Consider the following 15965-nt stretch of genomic DNA (forward strand, 5'->3'; position numbering starts at 1 on the left):
TTCTAATTTTTGCCTCATAACTTTTGCACTGTCCACTTCCTGCTGTGACAAAACAAATTTCCCACGTGTGGGACTAATAAAGGTTATCTTATCTTATCTTATCTTATCTTATCAAATCGCATCTTAAGTGTAATATCATAGCAGAATTAACACCGTCACTCTCCGTCAGTGATTTAATTGGAATGTTTACGTTTTGTTTTGGGGTTTTTTTCTTCTCGTTTTTTTTTTCCCTCTCTTTCCCCCTCTTGGTTTTATGCTGCTCACCCCTGTCCTTGGTTCCTTTCTTTATTTCTTTCACTGCTTCTATCACCTGCTTCCACACTCATCCACAAACAACATCCTTTATTTCGACACATAGGCACAGCACGATCATGCATGATCATGCGCTCAACGGCAGCACATTTACATCAGTCAGACAGCGCACACAGACCTATAGGATACACACACTAAAGCCAAGCATACTCATATTAGGAAATATGCAAACACATAGTCAGACTCAGGGAGCATCTCGCCACACATTTTTTCTCTCGCTCCCTCTCTTTATTTACAAACAAGTGACGTATTCTCTCCACCTGTCTAAGCGACACACACAGCGTACACCCCTAGTTATACACAGACATCTATGGGCACACTAAGGTTTGTTACATGGAATGTAAATGGAGCTGGCTCCAGAGAAAAGAGGTTAAAAATATTTAATCAACTCAAAAAACTACAGGCAGATCTTGTCCTTTTACAAGAGACCCACAGACCTCTTAGACGTTCCAATGAACTTAAAACACCTGAGTTTCCTAATGTGTTCTCAGCTTGTTATAATTCTAGACAAAGGGGAGTAGCAATTTTAATACATAAAAAAAATTATTTCACAGTACTCGATACAGTTATAGATCCAGAGGGCAGATTCTTAATCATTAAACTATCTATACTTGATAAAAAGCTATGTATTGCAAGTGTATATGGTCCAAATGTTGATGATCCCTCATTCTTTCACGTTTTTTTCAGTGCACTCTCTGAACACAAAGATGAAGACTTTATTAAATATTTTTAAAAAAGAGTGGACTTCATATTTAGACTATAATGACACTCCTGGAACATCAGCATCTGTTCTATGGGAAGCAGGGAAAGCTGTGATGAGAGGTAAAATAATTTCTTTCTCATCACATAAAAAGAAAAAAGAAAACTAGAAGAAGCCTACGCGTCCCACCAAGATCAGGAAACATTGAACAAAATACGCAAAACAAAACTAGAATTAAATGAGATAATTGATTTAAAAAAAACAGAATTCTTATTACAAAGACTACGCCTACAAAATTATGAACATGGTAATAAATCCGGTCAATTAGCAAACCAGCCAAAAAATAAATAAAGAAAAAACAACTATATGTGCTGTTCAAGATTCATCTGGGAACACAGTATATGACCCGAAACAAATAGGGATTTCTATAAAACATTGTATTCACCATAAATAAACCATCTAAAAAGGAAATTGATCAGTTTTTGGACAACATAACTCTTCCAAAATTATTGGACACTCAAGCAATGGCACTGGATTCACCACTGACACCAGGTGAACTCCAGGAAGCCCTGATAAGTATGCCCAATAATAAGGCTCCAGGTCCAGACGGCTTTCCTGCAGAATTCTACAAAGAATTCTGGTCGATTCTAGCACCAGTTTTCTACAGAACGTTGTTGGAAATCAAAGAAAAGGGCAGACTTTGATCAAATATGAATTCTGCAAACATTAATCTCTTGCTAAAACCAGGCAAAGACCCTGTATATCCCTCAAGCTATCGTCCAATATCCCTTATAAATGTAGACCTTAAAATAATCTGCAAAGCTCTCTCAAAGAGATTGGAGAAAATAACCCCCCTCTTAATTCATCCTGACCAAACTGGTTTCATAAAAGGTAGGCACTCATCAACAAATACACGTAGATTACTTAATTTGATAGACTACTCATTCAGTAAAAACCTTGAAACTACAATATTTTCTTTAGACGCAGAAAAAGCATGTGACAGAGTTAACTGGAAATTTCTATTTGCAACTTAAAACAAATTTGGTTTTGGATCCTCTTTCATAAACTGGTTAAAAATATTATATAATTCCCCAACAGCTTGTGTCAGAACAAATGACCAGACATCCTCCAGCTTCTGTCTCTAGAGGGGCACCAGGCAGGGATGCCCACTCTCCCCTTCACTGTTTGCAATTTTTATTGAACCACTAGCAGCAGCAATTAGACAGAATTCAGTAATTAAGGGCATAAAATGCAAGAACGTAGAACATAAAATCAGCCTTTATGCGGATGATGTGTTACTTTTTCTCCAAAACTCACAAACCAATATCTCCGGGGTGATTGAATTGATAAACTCTCTTGCAAGAATATCAGATTACTCAATTAACTGGTCAAAATCTACAGTCCTTCAGATTAATTGCTCCTTCCATAATTCCTCTTCTACACCACTGCAATCAGGAAATATAAAATATTTAGGTATTAATGTTTCTCCCAAGCTTGCAGATCTAACTAAATTAAACCATATCCCAAAGAAGGTAGAAGGCGATCTGGCTAGATGGAAATGTTAACCCATAACACTTATGGGAAGGGTTGCTGCTATAAAAATGATGGTCTTACCAAAAATAAATTATTTATTCTCAATGATCCCAACTAAACCGCCACAAGATTGGTTCAGATCTCCAACGGCATGAATGCTTCAAAAGCGTCAACATCAGCTCTTCTCTGACAGCATGGTGGGAGTTTCTAAAATTGACGGCGTCTTCATTAATCCCATGCAAAAGTACACCTATCTGGAACAACCCTGACATATTACAAAACAATAATATGATAAACATTTCAGATTGCAGTGGTAAAGGAATCAAATATTTAGAACATATACTAGAAGGAACAGAATTTATTTCATTTGACAGACTAGTTACACAATATGGGATCAACAAGAAAAGATTTTTAGAATATCAACAAATTAAATCCATAGTAAAAAAGAAATTTAAACCGGGTCAAGTTGAACTACAGTGGGGCAAAAAAGTATTTAGTCAGCCATCGATTGTGCAAGTTCCCCCACTTAAAATGATGACAGAGGTCAGTAATTTGCACCAGAGGTACACTTCAACTGTGAGAGACAGAATGTGAAAGAAAAATCCATGAATTCACATGGTAGGATTTGTAAAGAATTTATTGGTAAATCAGGGTGGAAAATAAGTATTTAGTCACCTCAAACAAGGAAAATCTCTGGCTCTCACAGACCTGTAACGTCTTCTGTAAGAAGCTTTTCTGTCCCCCACTCGTTACCTGTATGAATGGCACCTGTTTGAACTCATCATCTGTACAAAAGACACCTGTCCACAGCCTCAAACAGTCAGACTCCAAACTCCGCCATGGCCAAGACCAAAGAGCTTTCGAAGGACACCAGGAAAAGTATTGTAGACCTGCACCAGACTGGGAAGAGTGAATCTACAATAGGCAAGCAGCTTGGTGTGAAAAAATCAACTGTGGGAGCAATCATCAGAAAATGGAAGACATACAAGACCACTGATAATCTCCCCCGATCTGGGGCTCCACGCAAGATCTAATCCCGTGGGGTCAAAATGATCATGAGAACGGTGAGCAAAGATCCCAGAACCACACGGGGGGACCTGGTGAATGACCTGCAGAGAGCTGGGACCAAAGTAACAAAGGTCACCATCAGTAGCACACTACAACGGCAGGGAATCAAATCCCGCAGTGCCAGACGTGTTCCGCTGCTGAAGCCAGTGCATGTCCAGGCCCGTCTGAAGTTTGCCAGAGAGCACATGGATGATACAGCAGAGGATTGGGAGAATGTCATGTGGTCAGATGAAACCAAAGTAGAACTTTTTGGTATAAACTCAACTCGTCGTGTTTGGAGGAAGAAGAATACTGAGTTGCATCCCAAGAACACCATACCTACTGTGAAGCATGGGGGTGGAAACATCATGCTATGGGGCTGTTTTTCTGCCAAGGGGACAGGACGACTGATCCGTGTTAAGGACAGAATGAATGGGGCCATGTATCGTGAGATTTTGAGCCAAAACCTCCTTCCATCAGTGAGAACTTTGAAGATGAAACGAGGCTGGGTCTTCCAACATGACAATGATCCAAAACACACCGCCCGGGCAACAAAGGAGTGGCTCCGTAAGAAGCATTTGAAAGTCCTGGAGTGGCCTAGCCAGTCTCCAGACCTCAACCCCATAGAAAATCTGTGGCGGGAGTTGAAAGTCCGTGTTGCTCGGCGACAGCCCCAAAACATCACTGCTCTCGAGAAGATCTGCATGGAGGAATGGGCCAAAATACCAGCTACTGTGTGTGCAAACCTGGTAAAGACCTATAGTAAACGTTTGACCTCTGTTATTGCCAACAAAGGTTATGTTACAAAGTACTGAGTTGTATTTTTGTTATTGACCAAATACTTATTTTCCACCCTGATTTACGAATAAATTCTTTACAAATCCTACCATGTGGATTCATGGATTTTTTTTTCACATTCTGTCTCTCACAGTTGAAGTGTACCTCTGGTGCAAATTACTGACCTCTGTCATCATTTTAGGTGGGGGAACTTGCACAATCGGTGGCTGACTAAATACTTTTTTGCCCCACTGTACAAACACCACCAAGTGTGGTTCAATTTCTTACTCTTAAAACCCCCAAATTACTATCCAAAATATACAGAATGCTTTCTAAAACAGATGAATCAATATCACTTCCTTTCAGGGACGTGCAGAGGGGGGGGGGGGGGGGGGGGGGGGGCTAGAGGGGCTTGAGCACCAGCCCCTTTCCTGATGAGTGCCCAAAGTGCCCTTTTGTTGAGGCAACTTTTTAATTTTTTTTATTTATTTTTTTTTTTTTTTTATGTGTGTGTGCGTGCGGAGTCCTGTCTGTGCCCCTCAACAATAATATTTAACTATTAATCATAGTTTTGCTAAATAAAAGGATCTGGCTTGCATCAGTCACATGATCACATTTAACCAATGATCGCCCTCGACGGCAGAACGCGCTGGTTACGAGCCGGGAACGAGCTCACAAAGAGCACGCGCATTTTTAGCGGTCCGGAGCTGTAGGAGAAACACAAGTTAACTCAGAGACACAGACTGATGCGACACAACCAGTAAGTAGGTGTACAGCGTACACTGTAGTGTGTAGCACCCAGGAGTATTAGCTTATTACGTACACGTTGGTAAGCTGTCTTGTTGCAACTGACGAACTGAAACAAAGGAGCGTGCTGTGTGTGCAACAGCGCGACAAACATTACCTGTCCTTTTATTAACTGCACAAGTAGTGCTGGTCACAGCTGCTGGCTACCTGTGTAAGGCTGTCATGGGTCTGTAGCTCTGTCACCGTTTTAGGGAACATATTTAGTTTTAAAGTAAGTTTCTGGGCATTTCCTGCCTTTCTGGAGGGATTATATTTCACTAAAAAACGATCTAATATGCATGTCCACATAATTATTATAATTATAATATATTAAAAACACACGCTGTATTTTAAAGAACATACATTAAGAAGCAGATTATATTAGATTTATATTTTAAATAAGACAAAATGTGGATTTTACAGCAGTAAAATGATTGTATCTCTACAGTTTAAAAGTGTAATAAGCTTTGCCCTGCACAGAGTGGATAGTGAAACAAATGGAATCATCATAAATACATTATTTCATATTTATTACTTCCCCCTCCTCTTTGCTTTATTATTGTAGCTCTAGTAATAAATAATAATGTAAGGATTCTGGATCAGCACACTGATGCCCATAGTATATACAGTATTCTGAAGAAGGTCTAACATGTCACTGTGTGTGTGTGCATGTGTGTGTTTTATTTAGATGGATTTTTAAAAAAAATATTACTCATGATATAACATTGTGCAGACATGGCTGGTAAGGACATGAGGAGGAAACAGCAGGAGCTGTGTGAGGCTACTAAAGGCAGTGCTATAACATTTTTCTGTCATCATTTTATTATAGATTAAGTGCAAGAGTTGTTAGGTGTGGATAATTAGATTATAGTTTATTGCAATAGCAAGTTGTGCCTTGTTCTCAGATAGACAGCAAGTGGAGAGTGATATATGAAATGATGGGAAGGAAGGAAGAAGAGAAGCAAAGAGTGATTCACAGGCAGAGCCGAGTTTATGTCACAGTTTTTCGTTGCCTTATGGTTCCAAGCGCTGTCACCAATCTTTGCATTTTGTTATTATCTCATGACACTTGTTTAATCAGCTACCATCTCTCCTGTGGACTTTTTAATGTCTACAGTCTCAGATCAACACAGCCCTGCCCTTCCCATATTAGATTCTTGATGAATGTTTGTTGTTGTTATTCAGCATGGTTCAATGTGCCCCTTTTTAACTTTGAGCACCCGCCCCTTTAACCCTCTCTGCACGTCCCTGCTTCCTATTGCAAAATGGGAAGCGGATTTATCAGTTAACTTAGACCAAAACTTCTGGTCTCAGATTTGCTTAAAAACCTTTCATCTAATTAGAAATCCCAGTCTTCAATTAATTCAATACAAAATATTACATAGAGTGCACTATACAGGTCATCGGATGTTCAAGATGGGCTTTACGTCTACCAACAACTGCTCACACTGCCAAACCAATTCACCGGACAATTATATCCACGCTCTTTGGTTCTGTCCACCAGTTCAGAAGTTTTGGCGCGAGATATGTAAAGACTTATCGAAGTGTCTGAAATGTAACATTCCAACTTCCCCCTTAGTGTGTTTGTTGGGCAGCTTAGATAATGTCACTACAGAAAAGAATATCGCCCATATGGTTTTCACTGCCCTATGCATAGCCAAGAAAACTGTCCTCATGAACTGGAAAAATAAAAATAATCTTAATTCTAACCAATATAGAAATTATCTATTAGATTACATTAGTCTTGATACAGCCTCTGCCACCACATCAGATCAATTGCTCTGGGCTCCTTTGAACAGCTCCATCACCTAGTGGGGGTGGGGTCATAGTTTAGTTCCACCTTCGCTGTTGTGATTGGTGTGGGGGTAGGGACAGGCTTAGGGCGTCGGGGGGTTCCCCAGGAGCATCTTCCTTGGAGGGCTCAACCCGGGGTAGCGGTCATGGCCTATTAAGGGCTCTGTTGCTCTTAGGTGACGGTTTCCTCATGGCTGCGTGCAGCGGGGCTAGGGGAGGGTCTGTGCTGATGGACGTGGGTTACTGACCTGGTAGCCTGGCTGCCCCTGGGTGGGTCTGGGACGGGCGTGAGGTTCTGGGGGCGCTCCATCTCTGGGCTGGGGCCCTGGCTGGGCCTCGGGGGCTTGGGTCCTGGTTGGTGTGTTGCCGGGGTTGTGGGCGGGTGGGTGTATGGGGGCCTAGTCCTGGCGCAGGGTGCCGCCGGTGCATCGAGCCACCTGGGGGGGCTCTTCAACTGGTGGGGGAGGTTGTTACATCTTGCAGGAGCTCTCCTCTCTTCAGGAACTCACTATGCAGGAGGGGGCGATACAGGAGAGGTGGAGGAAGATCTCAGCCTGGGCATCTATTGTCTTGCGTAGTCTGGAAGATGAGTGGATGACGGGGTGGGTGCAGTTTTCTCTGAGGTGGGATCGTGGGATCGGGTGGGCTGTCCCGGGCTCTGTGGGGCCGGGCGGCGCTGCTGTACTGGGCCCCGGTCCGGATGGGCCCGGACCCCCTTTCCCTGGCGGGTTGCGGAGTATGGGGGTGCCTACTGGGGTCAGCTTTACCTGCTGCTCTCTGGCAGGTAGCTCCATGCCCTCCTGGGTTTTAAATGCACCTTAGAACACACATGCATCAACACTACATATGAGCGGGCGGAGGGAGGTTTGGAGTCTTCACCCCTCGTTCTCTGCGGCCTGCTGGAGCGGGGGGGCTAGGAGGAGAAGTTGGCCGTCCGACTGGGGTCTGGAATGTGGGGCCTCCCTGCTACTGCGGAGTCGGGGCGGTCTGCTTCTCCCCACCGCAGGGAAAAGGGTAACACCACCTGGGTCTGGGTGCAGTTTCCCCCTCCAGGGGCAAGGGTACCTAGACCCGGGGCATATACTATATGTATGTATATATATATATAATGTTCTTCCTCTACACCCCCCCCCCCCCCCCCCCCCAATTTTTGCACATGTCGAGGAGCGTGTCAGGCTACATTTCACTGTGTGTTATACTTGTATAACTATGCATGTGACAAATAAAGAACCTTGAACCTAGAGTATGCTTGGGGAGTGTGATCGTGTGTACAGCGTCTCTTTATGTCTGTCTCCACGTTGGTTGAGTGTGGAGTAAGTGCATATGAGAGCATGAGGGTGGGAATGGATGTTTGTATCTGTGTGTGCCTGTATGTCTGTGTCTATATGTCAGGTTGGGTGTCAGGCGCCACCTCTCTGGGGACATCTCAGGCCCTCCAAGGTTTGGAGGCCTATCTCCACCACCACTTCCCCTACCGGTGGCAGTCGCCCTCAGACATTGGTGCGTTGGTGGTTCTTTGTGTCCGGGGATGGGCGTCCAGGTACACACCGGCTCACTCCTTGGCGGCCGCTTATTGGGGCCTGGAGCCTGGGGCTCACTTGGGCCCCTTCGGGGGTGGGGTGCCCCCGGCCTCTCGGCCTGGGGCTCGGTCACTCAGGCACGGCTGGCTGCCGGCGGAGCTCACGGGCGTGTCACTGCAACTCCCCCTGGCTTCTGCTCCGCGGCTGCTGAGTGAGCCCTCATCTGGGACTCTCCTCAGCTCTTTCTGGGACAGTGGCGCGGCTGCCCCTCTGTTGGTCTTCCTTGGTCTCTTGTGTTCTGGGGGCCTCTGGATGTCTGGAGTTTTGATCTCCTCCATACCTGCTTCATGCCCTGGAGGACGGGGCTGTGGCCCCCCCACACCCTCTAGCAGATCATTACATGAAGGAACCTTTTAAAAAAACAAGCGCATCCATGCTCACAGGTGTACACATGGGTGATCACACCCACAAACTACACCCTTTTTGGCTCCTACCTCAAAGCACACTGTGTTCTGTCGATCTTACGTGCTGCACAATGATGTTTAATATTTAGTATTTACTGTCATATTCCCATATACAGTGGGGCAAAAAAGTATTTAGTCAGCCACCGATTGTGCAAGTTCCCCCACTTAAAATGATGACAGAGGTCAGTAATTTGCACCAGAGGTACACTTCAACTGTGAGAGACAGAATGTGAAAAAAAAATCCATGAATCCACATGGTAGGATTTGTAAAGAATTTATTCGTAAATCAGGGTGGAAAATAAGTATTTGGTCACCTCAAACAAGGAAAATCTCTGGCTCTCACAGACCTGTAACGTCTTCTGTAAGAAGCTTTTCTGTCCCCCACTCGTTACCTGTATGAATGGCACCTGTTTGAACTCATCATCTGTATAAAAGACACCTGTCCACAGCCTCAAACAGTCAGACTCCAAACTCCGCCATGGCCAAGACCAAAGAGCTTTCGAAGGACACCAGGAAAAGTATTGTAGACCTGCACCAGACTGGGAAGAGTGAATCTACAATAGGCAAGCAGCTTGGTGTGAAAAAAATCAACTGTGGGAGCAATCATCAGAAAATGGAAGACATACAAGACCACTGATAATCTCCCTCGATCTGGGGCTCCACGCAAGATCTCATCCCGTGGGGTCAAAATGATCATGAGAACGGTGAGCAAAGATCCCAGAACCACACGGGGGGACCTGGTGAATGACCTGCAGAGAGCTGGGACCAAAGTAACAAAGGTCACCATCAGTAACACACTACAACGGCAGGGAATCAAATCCCGCAGTGCCAGACGTGTTCCGCTGCTGAAGCCAGTGCATGTCCAGGCCCGTCTGAAGTTTGCCAGAGAGCACATGGATGATACAGCAGAGGATTGGGAGAATGTCATGTGGTCAGATGAAACCAAAGTAGAACTTTTTGGTATAAACTCAACTCGTCGTGTTTGGAGGAAGAAGAATACTGAGTTGCATCCCAAGAACACCATACCTACTGTGAAGCATGGGGGTGGAAACATCATGCTATGGGGCTGTTTTTCTGCCAAGGGGACAGGACGACTGATCCGTGTTAAGGACAGAATGAATGGGGCCATGTATCGTGAGATTTTGAGCCAAAACCTCCTTCCATCAGTGAGAACTTTGAAGATGAAACGCGGCTGGGTCTTCCAACATGACAATGATCCAAAACACACCGCCCGGGCAACAAAGGAGTGGCTCCGTAAGAAGCATTTGAAAGTCCTGGAGTGGCCTAGCCAGTCTCCAGACCTCAACCCCATAGAAAATCTGTGGCGGGAGTTGAAAGTCCGTGTTGCTCGGCGACAGCCCCAAAACATCACTGCTCTCGAGAAGATCTGCATGGAGGAATGGGCCAAAATACCAGCTACTGTGTGTGCAAACCTGGTAAAGACCTATAGTAAACGTTTGACCTCTGTTATTGCCAACAAAGGTTATGTTACAAAGTATTGAGTTGTATTTTTGTTATTGACCAAATACTTATTTTCCACCCTGATTTACCAATAAATTCTTTACAAATCCTACCATGTGGATTCATGGATTTTTCTTTCACATTCTGTCTCTCACAGTTGAAGTGTACCTCTGGTGCAAATTACTGACCTCTGTCATCATTTTAGGTGGGGGAACTTGCACAATCGGTGGCTGACTAAATACTTTTTTGCCCCACTGTATCATTGTGATGTTGTTTATTGTATTGCTCTCGTTTTCTTCAGCTTGTTTTATTTTTTCTTTCTCAACAGGTGAAATTAAAAAAGTATCTACTGTTATCTATTGTTAGCTAGTTTATTGTGATGGTGTTGTTTTTATTATGTTGCTCTTTGGTGATCGTGGTGATCCAGGTGTTTTGTTTGTTTTTCTTTTTTTTTCTCAGTATTGCAGAAGCACACTGCTTTAAATGGCTGCAATCAAGCTCCGTTTACACCTTATACAAATATTACAAATATACACTTTCCTCAACAACATCTCAGAAGAGTTAAATGGCTCTATAACATTAATAAAGCTATTAGTAGCTGAGTGTGTTTAGAGTGTTTGTGCTGTTGGCAAACTTAAGTCAAAGGTCATTAACAGGTAAATCAGGATCAGCCCATTTTTGTGGGTCATCGCCGATGCTTAGGTCCGGCTCTACTATATAAATGTCATTTTAGTCTATTATTAGGTGGTTGCCAGGCGACATTAAGGCGTCGTAATATATAATAAAAATATTCAAGTTTTGTGGCTATGAATTGAATGTAACTGTCATGAAATTATGGTATTCAAAAATGACATTTTAGCCCATTTCTAGTCAATATGATGATACTGTATGTTAGATAAGAACCACCAGGGCCGTACGATGGACGTACCTGTGTTGCTGTGTAGTAGGAATTTGCAGACAGAAAGAAATGTGTTGTGTTACAGTATTGAACCTGTTAGCAAAAGCAGCAATGCCTCATCGTGTAGTCAACTAACTGCACACATCCATCGTACGTTCACTACAAATCCTCCACCTCTATCCGCGTAAGCATCGTGTTGACATGCTCACCTTTCCCCATCTTTACCATGCATCCCACACAACATGATGTTACAGCAAGTCTGTTTGGGAGACGTGTCAACACAGAAATTAACAGGGTTATTTGGGAGGCTACATTTTGTAAAAGCTGCTCAGACAGCAGTTCTTAGATGCAGTACCAGCGTTGCTGTCATGGTTACAGTTACAGCCTGGTTACAGTGACATCAAAGCACAAACCAGGAAAAAAAATCCATTACTGTGAAAAACAGCAGTAACGGGGGGAGAAAAATATATGACACAGAGTTTAATTGACATTAGTCCTCCCCCTCTCCCTCCCCATCCTGCTCCTCCTGTCTCAAACACTCCTCCCACACCTTGCCCTCGTTCTTGACCCCTGACCTCCCTTCTCATGGGGCCTCTGCAGAGCTGTCTGGCCCCCCATGTCGCGGGCCTATTAACAGGCCTCGGCTCATTGTAATGATTCCTCTCCTTATGTCTGTGCAGCTGCTGTAGCGCTGAATAGAGAGGATAAATCTGGGATCCTCAGCATCATTGTTTCACTGCCACTCTCTGCTGTCGTGTGGGGCAGACAGAGCAGGGAATAGCTGCGGTTCACTGTCCCTCCCTCCTGTTGACAATTTATTTTCTCTGATTCAACAGATCTGCTGCTTTCGCCAGCACGTGTCACAAATTTCATTAAGCAAAAGTTGTGAAATTTCCAACTCAAGGACCTGATTTTTCAAGAGTCAAAAAAGTTCTTTGTTAAGCTGGAAACTGACGTGATGGATTTCATCCCATCATGCTGTAAATTAAGATTATTGTGACCAAAACATCAGGTGAAATGTGTTGCAGTAACTCAGAAGTCCTCCAAACGCTGCAAACAACAAACGCTGCATGTGTTTGTGAACATTTGAATCTGCGTGTACAGTATGTGTCATGGGGCAGCAGACAGCTGCTGCAGGCTCCATCAGTCAGCTGCTGTATTTATAGGGTGATGACCACAGAACAACAACAGCTGCATCACACGGGGACAAACACAGAAAGTGAGAGAGAGGACGCAGGAATCTCTTCAATTTCACTGCTGCTCAAAATGGCCGGAGTAGCCAGTTAATGCCCAGCCCAGCGCTGACGGGCATAAAGTGCACAATGCAAATAAGACTGTACAAACTGCTGTTCTGGTTCAACTGCTAACCTGTAGATACCACTGATCCACAATGGGACGTTTACATGCTACTGTTTTAAGATAAAACTGCAAGAAAAAGTCTATTTTAGACGCTTGTGAACATGTAAATTAAACTTTTCTACATGTCAGCAGCCAGCTTTTTAGTGCCAACACTTTATTTGAGTTTCAAATCAAATCAGTCAGTCCGAGTGTTTTACTGTTGTACTATTCTATGACTGCAGATGGAGAGGATGCTCTAAAAATGCAATTAATAGTTTATCTGATATGCAGCGATGAACGGTATGGCATCCCGACCCCAGACCACCATCACGATGTTGAGGACAGGGCTCTGTGGGGCCCATACCATCTGTTGCAGGGCTCCTCCATGACTCCGCAATGATAATGCACCATAGACGATAATCCAAACTGATGACAGCTTTTGCACAGTCGTAGAGATCGATCTGCTTCGAGGGCATGAGTTCAGATAAATCCCTGTATAGAATTATCATGCTTGAGATTCCAACCAAAAGTAGAATCAGCGTGGAAGTGCCAAAAAAATGCAGTTGTTGATGATACAGAAACAGTCACTTGAAGCCCACAGCAGCGTGTCTGAATGAAAAGCATTTATGCCTCCTGGTCTCCGTACAGTCAAAGAGCCATGTCAGTGTTATTTTTCACGTGGCTTAAGTTGGCAGTGTAATTGCTGCATGTTGTTATATGGGTGTGATTTGTTGGGATTTTTTGGTTTTTATTGGCAAAAAGCAGAGTTATGTTCAGCCGCCAACTGTCATGGTGAGTCAGGCCCTGCAGAGACCAGACGTGTGGCCAGCGTTTACTCACCTGTAACTTAAAGAACGCTCCTACAGAGTGTTGCCGTTCACAGTGGAAGATCCTAGAAAAGCTCATAGTGATATTAAATATCTGTTGGTTTTCAGCTCTGCTAAAAAAAAAACCCACAGATGGAACCAATCAGTGTCTGCTAAACATCACTGCTCATCTCAACTGGACTCTTTGACTGTATATGTGCTGCTGGAAGGGATGTGGTCTATGTAACAACCTTCTAGGGTAGGTGACAGCATGTGTACGAGTATGTTATTTAGCACAAATGCAGTGAGTCAGTCTAAGGACAGAGCTTGCTAACTCAACTTTTTAGCTCATAACTAAGAACACCAGCATCTTTTCCAAATACGATCACTTCCGGCTCCAAAACAGAAATGTGATGATGTCCAATATACCAGTGTTTAGTGAAGTCGTTTCAGGGTCTTGGTGTTTGTGCATCAGGCTCATGGCACGTAGTGTAAGTGAACCACTTTAACAAAACCACCCGTGCTTTTCCTGCTGCGACAGGTTAAAATCTTTGCAGTGAAAACACTGCTGATCCTAAAGGGGCTGCACACCCACATAAGTGTTTTTTCACTCATTAGAATAATTAGGAGTCTGCTGTAGCTGGAGGTGGGCAGTTCCATGCTGCATTTATGTGTCACTAGCAAGACAAATAAAATAAGCTGCAGCGACGTATTACCAGTCAGTGAGTACCTGCAGTTTTTTACTCACTTCTATTCAACCCTGTTCAACAGGTATATTGAAGCCTCATTAAAGTTACAAATTATGGTGTTGCTTTCCAACGCTCGGTTAGTGCACACACTGTTATTGTACACGACAGCTCATTTCACAGGTGAGTGCAGGTTAATTCATTTGGCCAAAAAGAAAAACAGGTGCAACCAAACCAAGAGAACGAGCACGCTAACAAGTTAAAACACCTGGTTTACTGTAAGTGTGAGCACTTCACTGTTTTACCATCACACGCGAAGAGGAAATCAGTAAAGTTCAGCAAGGAAACAACATAGAAGTAAATCTGTGATCTCAGGTGGACCTTCAAGGATTATGATTTGCTTTTACTTTCCAGACACGACTGACAGCAACGGATCACAGCCATTAACTTATTTTGTTACCATTTAAAGTTTGAAGAAACTGTAACTTTGTAACTTTTTTATTACAGAGCAGAATGTGCACACGAGAGCTTCTCAGAAAGCAGAGAGACATCTGTGTTAGCTGGTAGCACTAGCTAACAACAGCAGTGTTCACAGTGACAAATCTCTACTAGTACTACTGATGACTGTCAAATCATCACTTACCCATTACTGCCAGGAGTCACCTGTGGATCCAGGGCTCTGCTTGTGTCCTAAGGATGGAGAGATGAGACAAGTTAATATTAAAAGGCTTCTCTGCCACCACAGCTGGAGAGTCTGAGACAAAGGGAAATCCAACTAGGAATGGTTGATCTGAGCTGCCTGGACAAGTAAACTTAGTTAAAATTAGTGTTACCCCCAACAAGCCAACGCACCAACAAAACCAACGTTTAAAACAATTGAAAGTTTAAACAGTGCATGAAGCTTCTTTAATAGTTAAAGTCAGAAAATCCTTTTTTTGTTTGTTTTTGAAGTCTATCAAAGCTTCTGACAAATAAAAAAAGAGCATTTACTTGTACACAGAAGTTTTATTTAGTATTATATTTAGTACAGCTGGCATGTTTCTGCAGTTTTTAAGCTGTGTAATTTTTTAGGCTGGAGAGCTGGTGAGAACCGCAAAGATACTTAGGGAGAACAAAACCAGGAAAACGTAAAAGCTGAATTTACCGAGAGCTGCTAAAATGTTTATGGTTGTAACAGCGATGTCCATGTGGGGAAAAATCTCCAGGTACAAACTGTGTGACCTCTAGAGACTGGATTCATCATGGTAGGAAATGAGCCCATAAACGTCTGATGGGCTTTGTGGTCAGGAATACGAGTGATGGTCTTCATTCAGGTTAAACAGAAGGAGACAGAAACTTGATTTGATTTGTTCAACGTAATAATGACTTTTATTTATTAATGGACTTGTTTTTAAAGGCACCCTTTCACGGAGAGTCCAAATCTGACCAGTCTATGCTTTATCACACGTGTGAATCATGCAATCCAATATTCCTTCTAGCAGTTATAGTTTCAAGTCATGGTTACGTAGCCCTACATCAAAATGATCACATGCAGTTTGATGTGCAGATATTAAATCTGGGACGAAAAAACTGGTTTTTAATTTGGACTTTGCAGATTCTCCGATTTCCCGGGGATTCCATCGTGAATGTGAAGCAGCAGTTTTACATTATACTGCAAAGCAACTGTAAAGCGTCACTGCAAAGATAAAGGTCTGTGGAGAGTCAGGGGCCTGCTGACGCTGAAAGGATGTATCTGTAAGAGGAAGGTAGATTGTGTGTATGTGATCATTCGGCTGTGACGCTACCTGATTTCTAATGACAGGCCGCTCCTCTGTGGAGGACAAAGCCTTTTAAAACGAGTTTG

At 43.3% G+C, this 15965-nt stretch overlaps 1 long non-coding RNA gene across 3 annotated transcripts in view; it reads right to left on the reverse strand.

Annotated features, from left to right (window-relative positions):
• Positions 1–15965, reverse strand: part of LOC147313848 (uncharacterized) — a 124849-nt gene that overhangs the window by 74617 nt on the left and 34267 nt on the right. For all 3 annotated transcript variants that reach the window (XR_015124567.1, XR_015124566.1, XR_015124565.1), the window contains exon 2: positions 14766–14812. This is a non-coding gene — a long non-coding RNA (uncharacterized LOC147313848). The remainder of the gene's footprint in view (positions 1–14765; positions 14813–15965) is intronic.

The sequence above is a fragment of the Aulonocara sp. 'chitande type north' Nkhata Bay genome, linkage group LG14 (assembly GCF_057382095.1).
Source record: "Aulonocara sp. 'chitande type north' Nkhata Bay isolate Kocher_YH1m ecotype deep benthic linkage group LG14, A_spYH_male_GT1.1, whole genome shotgun sequence".
NCBI classification, from domain to species: domain Eukaryota; kingdom Metazoa; phylum Chordata; class Actinopteri; order Cichliformes; family Cichlidae; genus Aulonocara; species Aulonocara sp. 'chitande type north' Nkhata Bay.